Source organism: Chiloscyllium punctatum, chromosome 14, assembly GCF_047496795.1.
Source record: "Chiloscyllium punctatum isolate Juve2018m chromosome 14, sChiPun1.3, whole genome shotgun sequence".
Taxonomy (NCBI): Eukaryota; Metazoa; Chordata; class Chondrichthyes; order Orectolobiformes; family Hemiscylliidae; genus Chiloscyllium; species Chiloscyllium punctatum.
In genome coordinates, this window is record NC_092752.1 from 79,314,656 (window position 1) to 79,339,555 (window position 24,900).

The following is a 24,900-nucleotide window of genomic DNA, read 5'->3' on the forward strand; positions in this document are numbered from 1 at the left end:
TTACCTTATTTTTCCAATGGCCGAGTCAAATTGATTGTAAAGATGAAATGCTTTGAAAATCGATTTTGCATATATCTCACTTATCACATGTGGTTTTTCAGTTTGTTTCACGAAGTTAAAAAAATCACACAACACCTGGTTATAGTCCAGCAGGTTTATTTGGAAGCATTGGTTTACCTGGCGCTGTCTGTGCATCAGATCACCCGATACAGAGGCAGCACCTTGAAAACTAGTGATTCCAAACAAACCTGTTGGACTATAACCTGGTGTCGTGTGATTTTGAACCTTGTCCACCCCGGTCCAACTCCGGCATCTCCAAATCATTGTTGCACAAAGGAATCCTCGTAATTTTATAAAGAAAATATGACATTAGTTAAGACTTTTAACACACGATTATTAATCCCTTCCGTTATTAGTAAAATATCTCAATGTAATTTTTAAAAAATGCTCACAGACACGGCGCATACAGTCACACAAAGTCTTCCTGGTCATCTAATTACTGCTCAGGAGAAAAACCTGAGGAAGTATCTTATTGTTCCTGAGAACAAGAACCACAGTAAATATTTGGTGAACAATTCCACCCAATACATGCACTTGATTTCTTACATCTGACTTCAGTAATTGCACAGGAAATATTTCACTAAAACCAATAACCATGCTTTATTACAAATGACCGAGGATTCGAACATCAACGTACGGAGCCGCTTTCCAATCAGGGTTCCAGTTGAAGTGTCGCACAATAAAGTAACTTAATTTTGACTTAGTACAACTGTAGGTGAAAACATTTTGAGCTCGCACTTTAAACATCTTTATCTGCTTAGTCAGAGAAAATACTGAATGGTGACACTGTAAAATTAATTTATTTTGACTTTCACTCCTACAAATACTCGTGAATTGCTTCTCGTTTTCTTCCTAGTTCTGATACAAATGTCGAAATAAATTAGGATAATAAAATTTTAGGAATAATAAGAGTGTTCTTTGCAAGGACGATATGAAGATGTTCACAGTCGTCGAATTACTGTTGAGTAGAACATTTTTCATAAGGGTCTTATTGTAACGAGCCAATGCTTTTTGTGACTGTTTTTAGTTGTGACTAGTATTTTTGTGACTCGTGTTTTTTGTGTTCAAGTGAGTAAATATTTAAATGTCAAACCTTCAAAACCTTTGAGGGACAAAGAAATGATGAGAGCAGAATCGCTGACACTCCAAGAATCTGTTATTCAAAATATTTGGAAAGGCACATTTGGTGACATACAAGGAATAAATTTCACAAGTATAGAAATAGCCTGTGGCGAGGTAAAGTTGTAGGGGTGGGGTGTAGTCGGTTGGAAGCCGCGGGGAAACAATGTCTCAGTTGGTTGACTTTAAAAGTCTAGAAATTATGTGAACATGCACAGCTGAATAAGATTTTGTTTCAAATACCCTGGATTTGGAAAGATTTGGCATACTATGCCATCTGAAGCATTGCAAATGGAACTCAGTGGATTTTTTTATTGTAAAGGAAAGATATTACATAATGAGCGGTAAGTGAACCGTTACTTGGAGATCGACTTCCTGCTTTAATCACGTGGCTAAAAGATGTGATCACCATGATGTTTGGTCCATTTAGTGATCATTGAACTCTGCTAAAGCACGAGCAACAAAACTGTTGGTTTTTCTTTTGGACTTTAATCGTCTCTTTTTCTAAGCAGTATTTTCTTTCAGCTGAAATAAATCAGAACAAATTTGCATATATCATTAATCGTTCCAATGAGATAAATCTTATTCACTTCCAATTATTACAATGAACAGTGTGACTTTCAGTTTAATTAATAAAATGAAACGATCAAAACAGCGTTTCTTGCGATTTAACCCAATTCAGTTAATCCATATGAGAATGGCTATTGAACCGCAACCTCGTCTTTATATCCCTCTCCATGGCTACTTCTTCACGTGAGAGAGAACGTCACTGAAGAAATTATGAGTCAAGGCAAAATGTGGGTGTGAATATGACGGGAAATTCTTGTTTGCTGTTTCATTCTGACACAGTTCTGATTCAGAATGAATCAATGACAGATGTTCATTCCGACGAGCATGGCTATTTCTTGAATTTTGCTGTTATTGTAATTCTGGTGAAAGCAGAAACAGTATGATGTGGAATCAATTTAGCTCTAGACATTTCTCATCCACGGATTTCACCACATGTAACCTTGATGAGGTCACATGTCACCCCTTTCCAAAACGTGCTGAGGAGACCGGGAGATTATGGGTTATTATACTACGGTGCTCCACATTCACGGGTTGAGTCACATTTTGGTTGCTCTTTCCACATAACACTACTGCATTTTTATTTTGCATCTCACACCTCTGGTTTACACTGGATCGAGAATTTTGTTCTTGCCCTTCACTGCACGGGAAATTCACGAATGATAATCACCACATTAAAATTGAAATAAAGAATGAGAGCAGATGTTCTAATCAGTTGTAAATTAAATTGGTGTTATGAGAAGGTACACATTTTTTTCTTTATGTCCCTCATTCCATCTTGTCCTTCCATTAATTTAAATGACTGATAGAGAAATAACTAACAAGTGATCGGGAGCACAAGTTTATCCAATGGGATTATTCATGATTATTTTAAACTAACAGTCCACACAATGATTTGATCAGTATTTCAAACAGACACTCGGAATTGGAACCGCAGCAAACTGCTGCAATGAAACGAACCTTTCATTCTTTCACATGCAGCGTGATGACTGACTCGCTAACTGTACAAGGTCGACCAATTTTCTTCAGCAATCATAGCGTCTGTAAACCGCCACCTGTGCTGTGCAGAGTGTCATTTGTTGTTCCCAGGTCACTGCACATTTCTGCTTCATGACCTTATGAGCTTCGTTCCTGATCTGTTTGATAAACCTTTTCTATCATTTCATCGCATCCACTCACAATTCTCAATTTATGAATAAAATTTGGCGTTAGACCAAATGTTAAACAAAGTGGACGTCTGCCATTCATCCCATCGAGTCTGTCCCACCATACAACGAACTCATGGTTGATCTGATAATCTTCAACTCCTTTCTGCTCACTTACCTCGACAAACTTCATCATCTTTCTGATTAAGTACCTGACACAATTTGAAAATAACCAACAACTTAGCCTCTACTTCGGTTGCCAAAAAAAAAGCCACATATTCTCTGAGCATGGAAATTACTCTTCATTTCTCAATTAACTGAGCGCTATCTCATTCTGAGATTATGTCCTCTGGTGCACGGCACCTGCCTGTATCTACCCAAAATCCCACGACTTTGTTTCAAGGAGAATAATCCCAGCCTGACCAATCATTCCCCGAAGCTCCATTTTATCCAAAGTTGACAACATTCTCGTAAATCTCTGCTGTCCCTTACAGCACCGGAACTGGAATTTGAAATGAAATTGCGATTGGAATCGGATTAGTCCACACAAATACAATAATAATAACTTTGACAAATGAGAATCTAATTATATTCTAATGACATTCAATGGTTTCGTTGTAACTGACGTCCTCCGTGCAATCGCCCTCAGAGCTAATATTTAGGAGAAATGGAACCTGACCGCCCATATAAAGAAGTTGACGACAAAAAAATGTCCGTCAGTCGACTTCGTTTGATTATTAACACAACTCATGTCTCCGTGAAGCCTGCATCATCTTTAAGGCACACATTAGATGTGTAACAGAACTCACTCCATTTGCCTGGATGTGTGCAGCTTCAATACTACTGAAGGAACTGAACATCCTCCACGACAACGCAGTCACTTAACTGTACCACGTTCAATACCTGAATGTTTATTACCCTCACCGCTAAGGCAAAATTGCAGTAGAGTGCATCACCTACAAGATGCGGTAGAGTACGTCATCTAGGCTGTGTTTCCAGAACATTCAAAGCTCAAAAACTGTACCGACGAGAAGGACAAGGCTGAAGATGCACTGAAGCGCTACTATTTGCAAGTTACCCTCCAAGGCACATAAAGGCATGACTTGGAGATGTATCAGTGGTAAATTCACTGAGTGGTGAAGCGGTCTTGATGGCCAAAGTTGTATACTTCAGCCCTCCATCATTTATCTTACATCTTTTAAAATGTTGATGATTGCATTGACCAGACTTGTGCTCATTCTTTTAGTTGTTTCCTAAACTGGTGGTTGCTAAAGATCGAATATCATCCACCGTCTGAGATCAACAACAGAAAATATCCAAAGATACTCTCGACCAACTGAGCTCCCTGTCCAAAAATCTTCAGTGATCTGTAAATATCCACTCCAAGATCTCTTTGTTCCTGTTTGTTCCGTTCACCATTCAGAATCCTCACTGTTATTGTTACAACTCCCCAAATTCATTACACTTACTGGTCTGGATTCAATTCCATTCGCCGCTTTTATTTTCCACCTGATTGATACATCTCTGCAGGCCCTGACATTATTCATCATAGTCAAATATACGACCAATTGTTGCATCCTTTGCAAACTTCTAAATCATGACTCCTACAACTAAGTCTGAATCGTTGATCTACATCAGGAAACAATGGAACTCCCCTGGAAACAGGCGTTCAAACATGCTTCATTGCTGGATGTGATGAACACCTGCAATAACAGCACAATCGGACCCCTGATGTCATTTGTAAACCTGATGGTGACTCTGCCAGTTGGCCTCCTGAGTGATCCCTTCTCACATATGGGAGTGGTGAATGACCTATCCACATTGTGCCTGGGCACGTAGGTTTACACTTCAGCGGGTAATTGAATCCTTTCCGGATGTCGCCCTATGGAGCTGACTTCTTGGCGGTGTGGGTATCCATGTGTCTATTTAGCTTGGATAATCAGTTGAATTTGAGTCCAAACAGAGATGACTCCCAATTTTCCACGTCATCCATTTTTCTATTCTTCTTTATTCTCCCACGGAGTGTGGCCATCATGATCTGAACATTATTTGTTGTTCATTCTTAATTCACCTTGAACTGAGTCAGAGTGATTCTATGGGTGAACCGCACTTTTGTCAGTCTGGAGTCATATGTTGGCACGTCTCGTTAAGGACGGCAAATTCCCCTTTCAAAGGGACAAGAATGAATGAGTATTCGGAAATCAAAATTTTTTGCCTCTGTTCCTCTGATCGGGGTTAATACTCCAGATTTTATTCATCGATGTAAATACCAGCAGCTGCCATGTTCCAGTCTCCAAGGGTTGCTCGCCCACGATATCGCCACTACATTTGCATTTGACTCGAGGATTGGTGAGTAGCAGAAAGCATAGGGATCAGTCAAAGAATGAAGAATATAGATAGACAGGAGAGTTGAGCGGAGAAGTGGCAGATGGAGTTCAATCGAGGCAAATGTGAAGTGATGCATTTTGGGAAGCCTAATTCTAGAACCAACTACACTGTAAACGGGACAGCCTTGGAGAAATTTGATGATCTGGGAGTTCAGGTCCTTTGTACCATGACGATGGTGGCACAGGTGGATAGAGCGGTCAAGAAAGCATATGGCATGCTTGTCGTCATAGGGCCGGGCTTTGAGTCTAAGAGCTGGCAGGTAATGCTAAAATTGTACAAGATTTTGGTTCGGCCACGTTTAGAATACTGCGCACAGTTCTGGTAAAGTTACCAAAAGGAAGTGGACGTTTCAGAGAGGGTGCAGTGAAGGTTAACGAGGATGTTGCTGGTATGGAAGATGCTTGCTGTGAAGAGAAATTAAGAAGTTTATGATTGTTTTCAGTAGAAAAAAACGAGATTGAGGGGTCCTGATTGAGGTCTACAAAATCTTGCAGGGTACAGACCGGGTGAATAGAGATATGCTTTTTTCCCCAGGTGAGTTATTCAATAATGAGAGGTCACGCCTTCAAGTTGAGAGGTGAAACGTTTAAGGAGGATAGGTGTAGAAAATATTTTGCACAGAGGGTGGTAGGTGCCTGCCAGCAGAGGTAGTAGAGGCAGGCACGGTCGTTTCATTCATGGTGCGCCTTGAGAGATGCGTGAGTAAGTGGGGAGCAGACGGAAACAGATGCTGAGGAATTGGGTGATAGGTTTAGACAGTTGATTTGGTTCAGCTCAGGCTTGGAGGTCCAAAGGGCCTGTTCCTGGGCTACAAATGTTATGTGTTATTTATTCTTCTTTGTTCACTACACTACCATCTCAATGCTACGTTGCTCCATCTCAGAGAATGACATTGGAAAATCCAATCATCTCAGAGGGAGGGAGAATATGACATGTGGCTGTGTCGGAATGAAACTGATGTACGCTGTACTGGAGTGTTTGCTGGGAGCAAGAGGATGATGTGATCAAAAAAACTGTTCTTACTGTCAAAATAACACAACATTGTTAAGGAAAATTGCACTGAATGCTTGCAATACATCGACCTCTCGCTTAAGGCTGCAGCATGCTTCCGCTGAGCCAATCTGCAATGCGGGTTAATGCTGTTGTTGTATCTTAATAATCTAATAACCGGAGACAAATATGCCCTTCCTCCCCGACTTTGACCAGGAGAACTCCCAGTCTCGGAATTTCATGCCATTCTGTACCATCATAGAAGGACAATGTGCTCACCGATCACATTACTGGTGTGACAGAGTAGCTTCACGTGTTCATTTCCATGCCAATTTCCAGTTTGATCTTTGCAGCCCATTGATTCTGGGTGGAGGAACTGCGATTATGTGATCCACTGCAGAAATGGGTACTTCCTTCTGTGGGGAAGCTCGTGAGGCAACAAATGTGAAACCACATTGCTGATGAAACATACATTTCAACAATATCCTGCAGTATCCCTTGAGAATTTGATGTTTTGTAAAAATCTATCAACCTCAGTCTTCAATATGCAGTACTCGATGGATCTTCCTCAGCCTCTTGAAACATCCAATTTGAATATACAGCCAATTCTGAGTTCCCACATGTCTATTATTGCTCGCCATATAGTCCTGTTGTGTCTCTCCATTCTTCCTAACATGTCCTATGTTTCTGTCGTTACTGCTCTTTTCAAACACGCATCTCTGCATGGCCCAGTGATCGTATAATGTTCAGTGTTGTGCGTTGTGGCCGCAGTAACCTCGTTAGAATCCGAGTTACGGCATGTAACCTTCTCCCCTTTTTAACTCCTTGTGGTACATGCCAACGAAACACAGAAATGAATTAATTGATTTTACATGAAAACTTTCTCTAACATTAATGATTTTTCATCAATCCCTTCTCTCATACATCTCTGTGAGGTAAATATCAGAATTCAGACTCACCCATTCTTGGAGACTTCTCTCCCTCCCACAATCACTGACCTCCTTTACGCTCCCCCTCCTATTTCCCTTACAATCATTTTCACATTGAACCCTGTTCAGTCTGTGCTGCTGCGCTCGCTGTTGCTGGATGAACGTGCCACAATCATACCATTGCGACCTTCAGACCAGTCAATCCATTTCGATACTGTGGTTTTGAGATCAATGGTCAAGTAACAGTTTTTAATGACATGGATCAGATATTATTGGAACTTCAGGCTCAGGAAAAGAACACAGGGCAGCTCTGAGGAAAAGAAACTTTTTTCCAAAAAGACCTTTTTCTGCAGACTTCCACATCATTTATTTCACTTGCTCAATCGGCTCTATGTAGACTATTCCGTGCAGTTCTGCAATCACATTAGTACTGGAAATGATGCAGGGATGATTTGCCAGAACGTTGTCTGGGTAGAAGAGCTCCTGTTATGAAGAGAGATTGGATAGACTGAGAGCAGAAGAGATCGAGAGAAGACATGATTGAGATATAAAAAATAATCAGGGATACGGATGGCGTGGACTGAAATAAAAGTTTCCTTATAATGGAGAGATCACTCACGGGGTAATAGATTTAAGAACAGAGGAGGGAAGATTTGAGTGAATGCGCAGACAAACGTTTTGAAACGGCGAGTGGTTGAAAGGAACTCAGTGCATGCAAAGGTTGGAGAGGCAGAAATCCTCATAACTTTCAGAAGTATTCAGATGTGAATTTTTGATGACAAGACCTACAAGGCTGTCGGTCAAGTGATTTAAAAAAAGAGTTCGGATAGTTAATCGATTATTGATTTCCAGTACTGACACATAGGCTTCTTTTTGCATAGAACTCAAGGGTAATACCACTGCCTGTCACTGCGTGAGATTGGGTTCAATTCGCATCCGGGACGGGCGCTTACAGATTGGGAGGGCTAAGAGGCCAGAAACCCGCATTCGATTCCAGACTGATGTGACTGACTGTGTGGAAGTTACACGCTCCTTTTCTCTCTCTTCCGTGTGGGTTTCCTCTGATTGGTCCGATTCCTTCTCACTGTCCAAATGAGTGCACTTCAGGTAGATGGCAAACAAAACCTGAATGGACTGTATAATCAAAGACAAAGGCAAAGTCAAAAGTAGGAATTGCAGCTCAGGGAAAACAGAATGACCATTTGGGGTCAACATTCCTTGGAACAGTTTTTGATTTGCGATGTTAACTCTGATTTCTCTCCATCGACGCTGCCTGACCCGCTGAGCTTTTGAAAATATTTCTATCTTTGTAGCTGGATCAATGATGCGGGTTTAGAAAGATCGGCAGGGGAGTGTGAATCTCTTCGGCGGCACAGAGCAGACTCAATTGGCCAAATGGTTTCTGTCTGCGTTGTGTCTAATTCCATCAACTCTGATTCTATAAGTTTTGTCCTTTTTTTAGGCTTTGGTATTTCACATCTCCCCTGAAATGTGGTTTACAGAACAGGACAATCGCCAAACCGTTACCACCCGCTGCCTGGAAGAGGAACGCCTCATATTCTGCCTTGGGACCCTGTAACAATACGGGATAAATCATCTTCAATTCCCCTTCCCCCACATTATCACAGTCCGAAGCATCCAACTCAGCACCACCCTCCGAAACTATTCATCTTTTCCCGCTCTGACTTATCACTTTCTCCCCTGCCTCCATCCAATTATCGCTTTCCCAGCTACCTTCCACCCAACCCCAACTGCTGCCCATTTATCTCTCCGCCCCCACCAACACGTCTCATTCCTGATGAAAGGCTTATGCCAGAAGCGTCGGTTCTCCTGCTCCTCGGATGCTGCCTGACCTGCTGTACTTTTGTAGCACGACAATCTCGTCATGGCGAAGATAAATTAGTTAGCTCAGGCTCTTTATCTGAGAGCGGAGAAGAGTGAGTGAGGGAGGGTGTACAGTAAGGGGATAGATACGTGTTATAGGAATAAATTTGTTATGGGAAGTGTTTACAAACATAGATCTATGTTAAACGCAAGGGGGAGGATAATCAGAGGAGATATAAGACGAACATTTTCATTCTGAGAGTGTTGTATCATTGGAACTCACTATTTGAACGAGTGGTAAAGCTATGAGTCATCAAAACACTTCAGGAGTACTTAGCCGAATACTTGAGAAGCTAGAGCACACATGGATAAGGACCAGATACTGGAAAGTTGGACGAAGACGAACAGCTATCTGATCAAATGTCCGAACACCGTAAGGAAAGTACGGAGCATGAAAGCATGGGAAGGTTAAAAGCATGGATACTACTGTCGATCTGTTACAAGGGGTCTGTGGAATGCTTCACGAGTAAAAAGGTCACTGTGGTAGGATGGGGCCACTGTGGCTGGATGGGATAAGCAGAGTGGAATGCTCCTCCACGAATTAGCAGAGTCAGATTGGGGCTGAACGGTTACTGTGACAGGCTGTGATCATAGCAATTATTAACGTCAACCTTGCCAGCTAAATATCATCATTGCAGTTTGGGACAAGTCGTGACAATAAATATTTAGGACTTGACTTTAAATATTTAATTGATAGTTGCGTCAGCCTGGTTGAAACCTTTGTAGCAGAAAAAAAGACATTAAATATCTAATCAGCTTGGGACAGGAAAACATTGTGGCAGATGAGGTAGCTAAAAATCTAATCATGACAGGTTAGTCTGGGCTGGAAGATCACTGCAGCAGATGTGGCAGTAAAATACATAATCGTGACAATAGAAAAACCCTATTGGCAGAAGTAGAGCGATAATGGTTTATTGTATACCTGGAGTGAAATAATTCTGACTAACACATTTGGGCATCCTGGTAAGCTAATAGAAATATAATTAAAGAAAGGGTATAAAGAGCCACGGATCCTGAGTTTCGGGGTCGTTCAAGAATTTGCTTTCTGTGTGGCACGGCTTTTTGTCTGCTAATAAAAGATCTACTCCTTGAAGAACTCTCCGCATCTCCTGGAGATTTATTACATTTTCTCCACGACAACCACAACTTTGGGTACAGTAAAATTATGGCTAGCGCGGCTCGGTGGTGCAATGAAAAGCGCGTTAGATTTCTACAGCATTGTTAACATTGCTATACAAAGTTTGTTGTTTTGGGTTTCACCAGAATCGGCGTTCAGATATCAGCTGAATCAATTATTATTCTGCTGATTCATCGTTAATTCCCGTCGTCTGGGGTTCTTGAAATTGCTGTTTACCACAGAAATTTCCTGACCTCCTTGTTGGTGAGTTTCGACGGAATCATATCAATTGAAGCATGATCAGACCAGAATCAACTGCTAACCCACGAAACCTACAAAATTCGTGCAGAAACCCACTGTCTCTAAACGCATATTCCAGTCCAATAGTTTCACAGGCATTATCGATTGCTTAAATGTCTTTCTCCCTTTGGGCGACAGGCTGTTCTGGATGGACCGGGGAAAGATATTGATGTATTTGGTTAGTCATGACAATGTCAAATGGTGGGGTAGGACCGGTGTTTGGAATAGCGTCCTCCTGTTCCTCTCTGTCAGTGCTGTTTCTGACAGAGGGTTTTCAACAATAACATATTGAAATGTGAATCTACACCACGGAGTATCAAGGTCCTCCCATTTACCCCACCGCTCTCACAGCCAGAATGGAGAGCTCCTATTGCCGCTTTAGATCAGACAATCGAGGATTCTCCCAGGCGCTCTGTCAGACTGCATGCTCCTTCACACAGGTTTTTCACTGAACACATAGAGCAAGCAAACGTGGGGATTCAGGGACAGATTACCCCTCTGATTTGCTGCACTTCTGGACACGGAGACGTACATGAATTTCTGACATTCTGAGTCTTACTGTGCATTCTTCCGACTTTACAATTTAAACTGGAATTGAATGTACTCTTGCGTCACACTCCTACATCCTCGGTATTCATGGAAACCGTGAAACGTGTTCATGGATGTAGGAATGGTGGAGATTATTGCTAAATGCAGTGTGTTTCATGTGACCAGTATGAACTTTCAGAAGGAAGTTGCGAAGTTTTATCGATTCGAATTGAAGCCGATCGAAGGAAAGGTCTGGCGACAGCGGCAATGTAACATTGTCTGTAAACAACGCAGGAACCAACGGAAACCCATTTTTCAATGAAGTCTATTTTGCATATTTTTATGTGTCCACTTCCTGAGCCTGATGCTTCAATAATCACAGGTCTATGTCAGTTTCACCTTGTCTGCGTTAGCTTTAATTTCAGAACCACAGCAAAAGTAGGGCAGTTGAGTTAAAGTTCCTAAGGATATGAGTAGGACATGTGACCAGCTGGCTTGTCTGCGGCTACAGTCACGCAATTGTTTAGCGCCTGCTACTTAAAGGTGCGTAAAATGCAACGGTTGTGAGTTGAATGCTTATCTAAAGATGCTGTTACTGACATTGACAAGGGATTATTAGGGCATCATACGCAGTTGAAATCAATATTGAGTAAAGTAGCATTTATTTGAAAACTCCAGTTTCACATTTCTGTCAATTATTATCTGCAAAGCTACAAATATTCCCCAGTTGAATATCCATCTGTGGATAGGGAAACAGAGGTGAAAGTTTAGCTTAATGACTTTTCTCAAATCGCTCACCCTGCACTGAATTACATTCTGGGAAAGTCTATTTAACTCATTTCATATCATTCCATTTCCTGCAAACACGCACAGTTCATTATCCAATCGAAAGTATTAGATTTATCTCTTTGGGGAGTTTGAATGTTGTCAGTAACTCTGACAAAGGCATAACAAGTAGTTTTGCTGTTGGGAGAAGCTGAGGGTGCAAACTTGAATAAGGTCGAGTCTTGTCACCGGGGTCTTTAAGCGGAGATAAGTGAGTATTAAATGGACTCACTCTCCTTTTGAGTGATTGTGACCAAATGTTCAAGGCAACAAATGGCAATGATAATGATGTTTTCCATCTACAGGCCAAATCTTACTCACTAGAGGCACCATAGTATTATAGATCAGGAGAGCAGAGTAGATGATGATCCTTATGCAAACCTGAGACAGTGAGAGAATTACTCCCAAGCTGTTGGTCTCACTTTTCACATAACTAGTTAGTCAGTGGACTGAGCTAACAGACTTCCATTCAATGCAGAGATAAACCAAACAGCTCAGTGTATTTACAATATATAATATTTCATGTAGAATAAACTGCAACACCTATCAACGCCAGCAGCTCTTCTTATACGTAGCATTTTCAAGTGCAGGTATTATGCAATTTCTTTCCGATGAATGTTATCCACTTCGAGAGTATGCCCCTTTTGCCTCGCCATCCAGGCAGCCCAGAATCCCTATCGTTGTTAAATTCACTCCATGTGTGTCTGCACACGACCTTTGAACTATAATGAAATCAGCTCCTAAAATGTTTTTATTTCTGAAAATTCATCTCCGATTTCAATAATTCTCAGAATAAAAAAGAAAAATCTGCTCCAACCATCTTCATCATTCCCCGTTGGTTTTGAAACTCCACCCTTTAGTTTCCACTCACTTAAACGAAGGAAGTTCCCTCAGATTTACTCTTACCAACGTCACATTAGCTGGATCACCTCCCTTCAGACACAACGAAGTCTTTCCTGATTTCTCCCGCATGGTTCTTTATCTGTCCCACCTTCCCATTAAATCTGCTCTTTCCTTTTCTAGTGGTGTTATCTCAAAGAAACCGTCATGTCTGTCTTTTTTATCGACTTTGTATCAAGTGAACACTGACCGTGTCATTCCTAACGTCTTTATATTCCAGTAAACTCTACCGTGTCTTTCACCATGCCTTTATATCCCAGTAAATTTCAACCTGAGAAAGGATGCTGGGTCCAATTCAAAGCATGAAAACTCACCACTGAGCTGTGCAATCTTATTACCGACACAGGAAAGGTTGAAGTAATTTCAGTTACAGCTGAATCGATTGGCTGCAGCAGCATCGGGTCAAATCCCAGTCAGATACATGACTGTTGTTCTTATATTTATTTCTTCTCTACGTGTGCTGAGTAACACAGTGAGGGATCAATTACTGTTGTCAGACATACATGTAGGGGCCTATTAAATACTGAAGCTGTGAGATGCGAACAGTTTTTATTAACAGAGACCATTCGAATCTCAGGCTCAGGAATTTGACAGAGAGCGAATTTGAGCAAAAGTTGAGCCGGGTGTTTCCCCCATGACGTAACACGAGTTTCTGCGGTTGCTTTGTTGTTCGCCTCATTTGTGTGTTTTGCATCATTGAGGATTTTGAAGTTGTCCCCTCGATAGAAAAGGCCCGTACTTTTGCAACATTGTACAAAAGATGCAGTACAAGAATAGCCGATGCTGATTCAACGAGGTAAAAACAATGACTGCAGATGCTGGAAACCAGATTCTGGATTAGTGGTGCTGGAAGAACACAGCAGTTCAGGCAACATCCAAGTAGCTTCGAAATCGACATTTCGGGCAAAAGTCCTTCATCAGGAATAAAGGAATGAAGGGCTTTTGCCCGAAACGTCGATTTCGAAGCTACTTGGATGCTGCCTGAACTGCTGTGCTCTTCCAGCACCACTAATTCCGATGCTGATTCAGTCTACTTATCCAAATATTGACCCCTGGAAACAGGACTGTGCACTCTCCTCGAGTCTGGAAAACAACTTCCTCACAGATAATGTTACATTCCCGCTCTCATGGCTCTTTTCATTCCATCGGCTTCTGTTTTGCTTGGAATCGGATTCAATACATCTTGTCACTGTGTCATTTCTTTCCATGTGGTCAGATCTTGTGAACAGTGGGATTGTATATGCTGGAATCAGTCGAGGCTGTCCGCTCTCCCACATCCAATTTATCCCCAGGTTGTGTTAAGATGATGATCTAAATCGCGTCCTTCTCTTTCCTGTCACTCTGGGATGATGTGAGCTGTGAAATCTATGATCTGAACTGGAGGCAACGTGGAAATCACATCAGCTGCGTGAGCGACAGGATTTGGTGCATTAATATCCCATGCTAATTCAGACAGCAGAAGCCTCCCCGTGACTTCGAGAAGCACAGACACTGTTCCTGAATAATGGGGAGAGATTCACTCTTTGCTCACAGTTCTGCATTTTCTATCTGTCTCAGATCGCATTATTTGGACAAGGGTTCCCAAAAGAAGATGATTTCTTGTGCATGCACGATCTCACTTTTCTACACCTTTCCAGAATTTCCATACTTCCCACTCCCAGCTGACCCCTACTCCGCTGGACAAACCCGTGTTTAATGAGGGAGGTGAAGACCGCGTTCAAGCTGCTCTCCACCAACACTACGTGACAATGGCAGATGAGTTCGTCCAGTTCTCAATGAAGACCGCCCTGTTCCGCGAAAGCAGCTAGCACAGCCTCCTGGGAGAAGCGAGTCAGAATGGAAAGGAGCTGTGATGAAAACTCGGTGCTTCTTTCACTCTGAAACAGCAGAAATAGCAAAAAACTCACCTCGTTTATGATTACCACGTCTGGCGCCGTTCTCGCTTGTTTGTCTCGGGTGTGATATTGCCTCAGTCAGGTGACATAGGTGTGAGAGGTCTCGGGTTCACCTTGCAGATGAGCCTTGGAATTTTGCACACTACTTCATTTTTGACTGAGAAGATATGATTTCGATGAGATCGAGTTCAGATAAAGATTCCAAAGCTTGAAACCATACACAAGCAAGTTCAAAAACCGTTTCTTCTCGGCCGGTGCTGCTCTGAGAAATGAATTGTCTAACTTGAAGTAATGCTGATCTTGCCAATTTGGATTTTGCTGAGCGCACGTATTATACATAGTAACCTGAATTCCCGAGTCTGGTCAAATTTTGCTTTTCTCACGCTGTGATCTGCATGTCCTTGATTACTCTGATCCGCCTTTACCTTTCGCAAACAACGCTTTCCACTGTACTTAGGTACATGTGACAATCAATCAATCAAAACACAGTCATTTCCTCATTGCGTGGAGCCAGCAGAGCGAAGGTGGGCTGCATGGACTCTGTCTGCAGTGTGGCACATTTTGTGATCCTGATTGAAATTACAATTAAAACAGCAGCATTGGCGAAGTTACACAGTAGTTATATTGACGCAGCCGGGACACATCTGTGAAACAACGTATCAGACAATAACAGTGAAGATCTTTTGACGTCATCCTCGAAGGGACATGCTACAAAAACCTGAAGACTGCGTGAAACTGCTGTGGTCAGCGATAACAGAGCGGCCCAGAGGGATCGTGGTGGGCGCATAATCCAGAAATTAATGAATGAAAAGCATCCTCTGCTCGATTACAATTCCAGCTTTCAGTGTGTGTACTGCCACTGCCAGTATTTTGCTATAACAGTGCTCCGTTCTTCGTATTACATATTGATGTGCCTTTTGCGTCCTTATACTGAATGGTATCTGAAATAGATAGACCCGCCACATTTATACATTTAAGGAAACACACGTTTGAAGTTATGAAAGATTTTTTTGCTGTTCTCCGTCGGTCTGTTATGACCTGATTTGCAAAGTCACTTGCCTGAGCTGTGAATACACTGGCGAAGTTGAGGGAAATCAGTTGTGGTGTGGACCGTGCCCCTGACGCCTTGCAGTTCTTCCCCACGCTGTGTCACACAGCAGGGTTCTCCGGTGAAATGAACAGCCGTGAATGACATGTGGTTCAGTATGTTGGAGACAGCATTTCCAGACAGACACAGTTCCCTATTATTAGAACAAGCATCACTGATGATGAATAACCTCAGAGAGAAGCAAGCGATAGAGATTTGCCGTGGACTCGATGGGCTTCTGTCGGCACGTGAATGGCGTCACACGTCTCTGCCGTCCCTCTGTCTGGCTCTGACAGAGTGGCTGAGGGTGAAATAATGGCTCGCTTTTAATCCTCCCTTCTGCTTTGGACTGTCTGCAGCCCCGCAGCTCCTGGTTGTGGGGATGGTTCTCAGTGAGTGAGGGTTTCATTCGGAGTCACTTCATCTGGGACAGTTGGGACTCATACGTTAACTGATGCCCGATTGCAGCAAAGAAACCGACGCCTCTGAAACAAAAGCCTTTCCGCTGGATTGTTCTGTGAAGATTGATTCTGAACATCAAATGGACAGCACAAAAATGCACTGATTTGAATTTTACTGAGGGAAGAGAGTCCACAGCCCATTTCTGTCTTTCCCTCCAGCTCAGCACCTTTCTCTCTCTCTCAAATAAATGACATTTGGAAAAAGATCGCAATCAAAGTTGCTAGGTTCCAGCGGCGCTCTTGCACCTGGCTGTGCCCGTAAGAGGAAGCTTCAGAGCATATCCGTTTTACATCCCCTCATAATGCCTGCAAGTGGAGGGAAATGGCTGAATACTCTGCCAATAGAGACAGCTCAGTCCCCGAGGATGGCATACACAGCACCGTCTCGGTGGGGACATTCTGCCGATCAGACACAGTCCACTTTATTATTCAGATCATACCAGAGTGAGAGCGATCGAGAAGGCCAATCGGTCACTCGTACCTGTGCCATCTCGGGAGTTGCAAAAGATTGGTGAAAGTGGAAAGTGGATTTGTTCACGTTCCAAGTGTTTCCGTGAAGCTGGAAGCAGAAGAAGATACACAGTGAAGCGATTGAGATCTGACTAAAGGAGCAGCAAATAAGTTGGATAGCGCAGTGGAGAGCTTTGAAGTATTGAGTTCTGGTTAATGGGACGATCATGCTTTTACTCGGCCATGCTGCTACAGAAGAAACTATGTCAGTGTCTCTCAACATTGTGATGTCACAGGCAAAAGACGCCGTTACACTGCAGGAAATTCCTTTTTCCAATGTGAGGGCTGTCCATATGTAAAGGTGCAGCTTATATATCGAATCCTTTCACATAAATAATTCCACTGCACCTCAGTGTGTTGTATTGTCTCCTTTCCACTTGACCTGTCATTGTGCCTACACTGAAGTTGATTTTCTCCTTGTGCGAGTCTTTTACAATCTGGGTGATGTGATGCAGTTGTACTGACCCATTTTCTGGCAGAATTTTCCACTTCATTTCAGCCCGCCCTAACTTCGCTATCTGATACTATTCCAGTTGTTTAGGTGTTAAGTGCTCATCCCAGATCCAGCCTGCCCTCACCCAAAATAAATGGAAAAATCAGTTACAGTGTGATCACTGATATCGAAGGATATCCTCATGCCAAGGTCATTGATAATTCCAAGGATAAAGTTAGGGCTGCAGATGCTGGAGATCAGAGTTGATGCTGGAGATCAGTGTGATGCTGGAAAAGCACAGCAGATCAGGTAGCATCCGAGGAGCAGGAGAATTCAAGTTTCAGGCTTAAGCCCTTCATCAGGAATAAGGCTTGTGAGTCGGGGCTGAGAGATAAATGGAAGTGGTGTGTGGTTGAGGGGAAATAGCTGGAAAGCAATAGATGGATGAATAGAACGGAGAATATAAGAGGTCAGAAGTGGCAGTGATGGAATGGGTCGAGTGTGCAGTGGCGAGTTGAAGGCTTATGCTTGGGGGAAATGAGGAAACTGTTCGAATTCACATTTATCCCGCGTGGTGTAAGGGTCCCAAGCCGGAATGTGTGGCATTCCTCCTCCAGGCGTTGGGTGGGTAACGGTTTATCCGTGGCGGAGGTCCAGTACCTGCGAGCCTTTGATTGGGGAGGAGGGGGAGTTGAAGTGTTCAGCCACGGGACGCTGAAGTTGGTGGGTGCGGGTGTCCCAGAGATGTTCTCTGAAATGATCTGCAAGAAGGTATCCTGTCTCCCTGATGTAGAGGAGAACACACTGGGTGCAACGGATGCAGTAGATGACATTGGTATTTGTACAGGTGAATTTCCAACGGATGTGGAACGGTCCCTTCGGGAGTTGGTTGGAGATGAGAGTTGTGTGGGTGCTAGTTTCACCCTCACTTTGGTGGCAGTCAAAGGTGCCAGGAGAAGGTTATGTGCTGGTGGGGGGAAGTGTCTTCCTCAAGAGGGGGTCGTGGAGGGAGTGGTCTTTCTGGAGTGCTGGCAGAGCTGGGTAGCGAAATATATCTCGGGTGGTGGCGTCTGTTTGGAGGTGGCATCAGTGGCAGAATATGATGCGTTTTATGCGGAGGTTGGTGGGGTGGAAGGTGAGCACCAGGAAGTTCTTTTCTTGTTGCGTTGACAGGCATGGGGCTCAAGGGTGGTGGTGCGTGAAGTGGAGGTGATGCACTGGAGGGCATTGTCAACTAACGTGGAAAGGCAGTTTGTGACCGTGGAGGAAGGAGACCAACTGGGTCTTTCTGAGGTGCAATTGGTCATCCGGCGGAACAGATGTGGTGTAAGCGGAGGAATTGGGAATAAGGAATGTCGTTTTTACAAGAGATAGAGTTGGAGGAGATGTAGTCTAGATACCTTTGGGAGTCGGTGGGCTTGCAGTATATGTCTTTAATTAGTCAGTCGCCAGAGACGGTGATGGAGAGGTCGAGGAAGGCGAAGGAAGTTGCCAAGATGATCCGGATAAATTTGAGGTTGGTGTGGAAGGTTTTGGTAAAGCTGGTGAGCTATTGAACCTCTTCGTTGGACCACCAAGTGGCGCCAATACATTCATCAATGTAACGTAGGAATAGGTGTAGGATGGTGCCTGTGTAACTGTGAAAGATGGACAGTTCCGCTTATCTGACAAACACGCAGACATAGCTAGGTCCTATGTGGGTGCCCATGACTACCAGTGTCGATGGAGGAAGTGGGAGATTTGGAAAGTGAAGTTGTTGATTGTGAGGACCAGTTCAGTCAAGTGGGTGAGGATGTTGGTGGAAGGGGACCTGTTGGGATGGTGTGAGATTAAGAAATGGAAGGCTTGCAGACTTCTGTCATTGCAGATGGATTTGTACAGGGACTGGATGACCATGGTGAATATCGCGTGTTGAGGGCCAGGGAAATGAAATTCCTGAAGGAGGTGAAGTGCATAGGGGTGTCACGAATGTAAGTGGGCATTTCCTGAACTGGGGAGAGAGGATTGTGTCGAGGTAGAAAGAGATGATTCGGATGGTACAGGTGCAGGATAAGACAATAGGTCGACTGGGGCAGTCAGGTTTTTGAATCTTAGGAAGGAGGTAGAATTGTGGAGTGCGCAGTTCCCGGACAATGAGGTTGAAGGTTGTGGCTGGGAGGTGCCCAAAGGTGATAAGATTGTGGATGGTCTGGGAGATGATGGTTTGGTGAGGGGAGGAGAGTTTGTGATCGTGGTCTGTAGGAGGAGGTGCCTGCGAGTTGGCACCTGGCTTCAGCTTTGTTCCTCTGCCCGACTCACAAGTCTAATTCCTGATGAATGGCTTATACCTAAATCGTCCATTCTCCTGCTCCTCGGATGTTGCCTGACCTGCTGTCCTTTTCCAGTACAATACTCTCCACTCATTCATTATTACTGTCTCATTTCACACTACCAGGTCCACGCTCTCTGTTTGATTCTAATGAGCACTGTTCTCATGGACTGCGACAAAATCTGCCAATCTGAAACAAAAACAGAAATTGCTGTAAAATCACAGGTGGGGTGGCAGCATCTGTGCAGATGAATCACAGTTAACGTTTCACATCCATTGGGTCCATCTCTCCACAGATGCTGCCAGACATCCTGAAATATTCCAGCAACGTCTGTTTTTGTTTGATTTTCAACATCAGCCATTTTTTCGTTTTTGTTTTCTTGTTTTCTGCCAAATATGATTTGGCTAAAGATTATATTAAATGTTTTAAATATGACTACGATGGAATGGCCAGATCCACCAGCCGGCTCCTTTTATTTGGTTCACGTGACCAATGCCTTTCCACTTGGTCACCGCGCCCGACAGCTGCACTGAATTTAAATTGACAAAATTGTGGCATTCTCTCGGATTGGTAATCAGGAGCGAGATTGATTGAAATTATTGAAAACTTAAGATAATCAGATAAAATACGGGATATAAAACGGGAAAATGAAAGGCAAAGAGAGAACGGCGAATGATAATTTTTGACAAAACTGAAATATAATTGCTCAAGAATCAGAAAGTGCTTTCATTCACAAACATACCATAATATGGAATGTAATTTTTGGGACAACCAATGCAAGTAGATCTTAGCAAAATCTTAGTTTTAAAGTCTTGCTGCAACTGTTTCGGTTATAATGAACGCACACATGGGATTCAGTGCTGTAATGATCTCCTAAAATGGAAAAGGAAATCCTTGCCTTCCAGGATACATGGGGAATGTTCACTGATTCATCCCAATAATGGCAGGACTGTCGTCTGGATGCGTATGAATAAAATCTTTTAATGTTCCATGGAGCTTCGAATGAGTGGTGAAGGGAATGTCTCCATTCACAAATTAATCATTCAGTAGAATTCAGTATAGGGACCGAAGAAATGATGAACAAATTGAATAAGAACATGGACATACGATACCCAATAGGTACGACTATTACTATATGAAAACTGTTGATTTCAGATCCACGGTGGCCTTTGGTGATGGCATTTACTGTCCAGAACCAGTCTGCACTGGAATGACGGGAGACACACTATGAAGTATTCGAACTTCAGTCACCTTTAGAAATAGCTGAGACTGACTCCGGACACGGGGATATGGAGATGTTGGCCTTACAAACCTTTCAGACATTCCGTGGAAGAATAAAGGAAGTGATAGATAATTTTCGTCTCCATGGAGACGATGTTCATGAACTGGATAGATAGTAATTAACCTTATTGGAGTTTATAAATAGAGACGTCGTATTGAAAAAGCAAAGAGTTCATAGTGTAACTGTAAAATCTTTAGGTCACACTCAGTGGAAGCATTGTGTGTAATCCTTATCCTCATTCTCCACCAAAAGCATGTAAAGAAGTGAGAAAGGGCACAGACGCTGTTTCCTGGATAGCAAGATATTAGAAAGCCAAGTGACGTTGTTTACTAAGACATAAGAATATCAGAAAAGACACAACCGGTTTCATCGGGATGATAGAAAGAATGACGGAGTTTATACACGAGATTTGGAAATGCTGGAGCAAAAACACGCAAGTTTGATGTCAACAAATGAGATTTTCACATAACACGAGGTTTGAATGAGTAAATCGGGGAAAGTCCCTCTTTCGAGTGAAGCAATAACTGTCCTTTGAGCTTGAAAACCATTAGGGAATGATTAAGAAAAGTTTGGATGAGAGTTTCTTCCACTCAATAGAGTTATTTAAATCGTGAACGACTTTACAGAAGTAAAACGTAGAAGCTGACTTCAGAGTGGTTTAAAAGGTACATGAACAAACGAACAAGGAGAGAATTTACCATTGAGTGAAAGTCAGTATGGTTGCGTAACAATTTCGAATTTGTTGACTTGAGACACAAAGATATTTCATGAACACGTACAACTGAATAAGACTGAGTATAACAAGTTCATGGATTGGTAAGGTGTGGCGTATTATTCAAGGTGAAACTCGGTAAATGGAGCTGATGTCCTAAAATAACTGCATACAGAAGTTATATCCTAATGACTAGGAATTGAATCGTCACTTGGAGATGCAACACCTACTTTAAAGATTTGACCACATTCACATGATGTTATGTACATTTCGTACATTCTTAACTCCACCCAAGAAATCCACCAAGGAGAATGGGTCCTTTTGTATTGTTATCCCTCTGTACTTCTCTGCAGCACGCCAGTTAAGATAAAATATGCTCACACCAAAATTCAGTTCAATACAATATTCAAACGGTCCTATGTGATTTCTTTTTTTATTATTGCAACAACCTTTGTGAGTTTGTAACAAACTGTGTAACATGAAATCAGTTCAACATCTATTTTCCCAGAATTTAAAGCAGTGCACATTGGAAACGTTATCCATCTGGTGAAAAATCACCTTCGGCTCTCTCTCCACATATGTTTCTTCACGTTTTAGATACTTGCAGTATCTTTGTTGATCAAGGAGTCATTATCCAGAAGAGGTAGTTTCTCAATCCACAAACACGGGTATTTTCCCATAAACTTGGCTTTGCTCAATATCACCTTCTGTCCGTACCCCTCAACACGAGGACAAATTAAAGCTGCTCCATGTGAGGCTCAAAATTAAAACTTCGGCACAGCACAGCCCACTATACTGGAACAGAGATACCGTGCACTGGTCACCTTCAGCACAGGAGCAACACATTAATGCTTACCTCCACATTCCTGGTTTTACTTTAACGTTTGGGAAACCGAGTTTCTCTGATTCCATGGCTAGTAAACGGGGATTATATGATCATCTTCACCAGTGGTTCTGTCCCCGAGTGAGGAAAGTGGTGAGTTACTCATTGTAAAGATGGGTAGATTGATGAAATGTACAATTTCATCTTTTGCCTTCATTAACTCATGAGCTTTTTATTTTGTTTTGCATCTGTAGAAATCTTAAAATCTTCATCTTGAACAGACTCAATGACAGTTCTTCATTGTGTCTCTGGCAGCAAATTTCATAGTGCAAACTCCCTCTGAATTCTTCCACCGCATTCCGCTGTTTGGGAAGTGTTCCTGTTGTGGGAAATGCACTTCCCCTTGTGTCAACTGCTATTCCCAGTATACGCTCTGCCACTGCACTCATTTTCCTTCTGACACTTGCTCACTGTGTTCCTGTGATCATACAGTGACTTGGTGTCACACGGCCCAGGAAAATGATACACATCAAGGTTTTTGCATTGTTGAGTTCAATTGTCAGTTTAGCCATATTTTGGATTTTGAAATTGTCTGTTCTGTACACAAGTGCGTGTCAAAAACATCTGAGCGGAAGTTAGGTCTTCGGAATAATGACATTGAGCACTATGCACTCTCCTCCAGTCTGGAAAACAATTCCTGACAGGCAGTTGAATAGACAATAGACAGCAGGTGCAGGAGTAGGCCATTCTGCCCTTCGAGCCAGCACCACCATTCATTATGATCATGGCTGAACATCCTCAATCTGTATCCTGTTCCTGCCTTATCCTCATAACCCTTGATTCCACTATCGTTAAGAGCTCTATCCAACTCTTTATTGTAAGAACACCTCCTGCTGTCTCGGGTTCTTCATTCCGTTGACTTCAAATTTCACAGAATTCAACTGACCTTGTTACATAGTCATTTCCTCATTTTTGTTCAGAAAAATGTGTGCACAGTGTGACAGTGGGAGTGCACGTGCCCCACAACCCAGGGGTCAGACCATCGTCTTGGACTGTGTTGTTTCTCATTTCACCAACACCAGGGAGAAACATCTGCTGCTCTGCATAATTTACGAAATTCAATTATTCATAAGGTCATAGCTTTTCGAGCGTCTGTGACAAGGTGGCCGAGAGGTTAAGGCGATGGCCTGCTAATCCATTGTGCTCTGCACGCGTGGGTTCGAATCCCACTCTCGTCGCTGTCATTAACTGTTTTCAGCTGTTGCATTAAAACTGGAGCTCCAACGGTCAGTTTATATGCTTTGTCGCTATTACAAAATCGCAAGGAATAGTTTGTGCCGTTTGACGAAACTGCATTGAAATGGAGGTTGCTTTGGGCTAATGAAACGAAACGCGATTTTTTTTTTCATTACAAGCTGCTGTGAACGTTTTTTCGTATGAAAGACATCCAGGAAAATCAAATACCGAGAGCTGCGAAGTGCATGTTTATGCAAAGGGATTCTTAATGAATGTTTTGTCAGATGAAATCTGGAGGAGGTTGAGTAGAAGTTATTCATCCTGGTGAGAAGAGAACAGCGAAACAGCACAAAATAATGGAGATATTTCAAAGGGGCAGGGTGTGGGTTTAGGGGCACAGAGAACTGGGTGTAAATGCACAGTGGAGAATTGCCGCTGTGGGTGCCGTGCATGCGCACGGAGAGACTTACACATTGGTCTCGCCCTCGCCCCTTGCTCTCGCCATTGATGAATGCTGGACATAAGGCACAGATAAACACAAGATGTGGGAAGCAAGCTCCTTCTCGTTATGCACACACTGGATGCATCACATTGAACTATGAACAACTGGAGAAATCAGCATGTTACCTATAGGGAGTGAAACTAAAGTGTGGATCAATAACCGTAAGATTCATGCAACATAAACATGAAAAATGATTTAAAATATAGGGTGTAGGGTTGCTCACTAAGCTGTAACTTTGATATCCAGACGTTTCATTACTTGGCTAGGTAACATCATCATCAGTGGCGACCTCCAATTGAAGCAAAGCTGTTGTCTCCTGCTTTCTAGTTATATTTTTCTCCTCGATGGGGTTCCTGGGGTTTGTGGTGATGTCATTTCCTGTTCGTTTTCTGAGGGGTTGATAGATGGCATCTAGATCTAAGTGTTTGTTTATGGCATTGTGGTTGACGTGCCAGGCCTCTAGGAATTCTCTGGCATGTCTTTGCTTAGCCTGTTCCAGGATAGATGTGTTGTCCCAGTCGAAATAGTGGTATTTTTAATCCGTATGTAGGGCTACGAAGGAGAGAAGGTTGTGGCTTTTTGTGGCTAGCTGGTGTTCGTATATCCTGGTGGCTAACTTTCTTCCTGTTTGTCTTACATAGTGTTGGTGGCAGTCATTGCATGGAACTTTGTAGATGACGTTGGTTTTCTCCTTGGGTTGTACTGGGTCTTTTAAGTTGGTTTTTGTTTGAGAGTGTTGGTGGGTTTGTGTACTACTAGGATTCCGAGGGGTCTGAATAGTCTGGCTGTAATTTCTGAAACTTCTTCGATGTATGGTAAGGTGGTTAGGGGTTCTGGCTGTGTTTGGTCTGCTTGTCGTGGTTTGTTCTTGAGGAATCTGCGAACTGTATTTTTGAGT

At 42.8% G+C, this 24,900-nt stretch overlaps 1 non-coding gene across 1 annotated transcript; it reads left to right on the top strand.

Annotated features, from left to right (window-relative positions):
* The first annotated feature begins 23,420 nt into the window (after positions 1–23,420).
* On the top strand, positions 23,421–23,502 carry trnas-gcu (transfer RNA serine (anticodon GCU)). The gene has a single exon. It is a non-coding gene; the product is annotated as a tRNA-Ser (tRNA).
* The last annotated feature ends 1,398 nt before the right edge of the window (positions 23,503–24,900 follow it).